Here is a 746-nt window from a genome sequence, read left to right on the forward strand (position 1 = left end):
ACAACAACAAAGAACTAGGTGATTATGGTGAGCACCTGTAGTCCCAGCTACTCAGAAGATTAAGGAAGGAGGATCACTTGAGCACAGGAACTTGAGGTTTCAGTGAGCGATGATGATGCCACTGCACTCTATTCAAAATGACAAAGACTCTTTCTTAAAAAAATTTTTTGACAGGTAGATAGTTCTGTTTAAAATGACTGAAGATGGAGCCCAAATCTCTTCTGGCTTGTAATGTCTCTGTTGAGAAATCTGCAGTTAACCTGATGTGTTTTCCTTTCCAAGTTACTTGGTGTTCATGCTTTACAGCTCACAGGAGTTCTCTTTAGTGTTGACTTTGGCCTGTCTGATGACTATGTGTCTAGGGGGATGTACTCTTTGCAAAGAATCTCATGGGTTTCCACTGAGCTTCTCACACCTAAAATGTCTGAATTTCTAGCAAGACCAGGAAATTTTTTCTCAATTATTCCCTCAAGTGCATTTTCATTCTACATTTTCTTCTTCACCCTCAGAGCTGCCTATCATTTTTATATTTGGCCATTTTACATAATCCAGTATATCTTGTAGGTTTTGTTCATCCATCTTAATTCTCTGTTCTTTGTTTTTAACTGACTTTATTCTAAAGAGTTGTCTTCAAGCTCTGAGGTTCTTTCTTCTACCTGGTCTAGTAAATTTTTAAAACTTTTCACTGTGTTTTGTATCTCCTTAAATGAATTTTTTATTTCCACAAGTTCTATTTGTTTTTAATA

Source organism: Otolemur garnettii, unplaced genomic scaffold, assembly GCF_000181295.1.
Source record: "Otolemur garnettii isolate 467f Iridium unplaced genomic scaffold, OtoGar3 scaffold00697, whole genome shotgun sequence".
Lineage (NCBI taxonomy): Eukaryota > Metazoa > Chordata > Mammalia > Primates > Galagidae > Otolemur > Otolemur garnettii.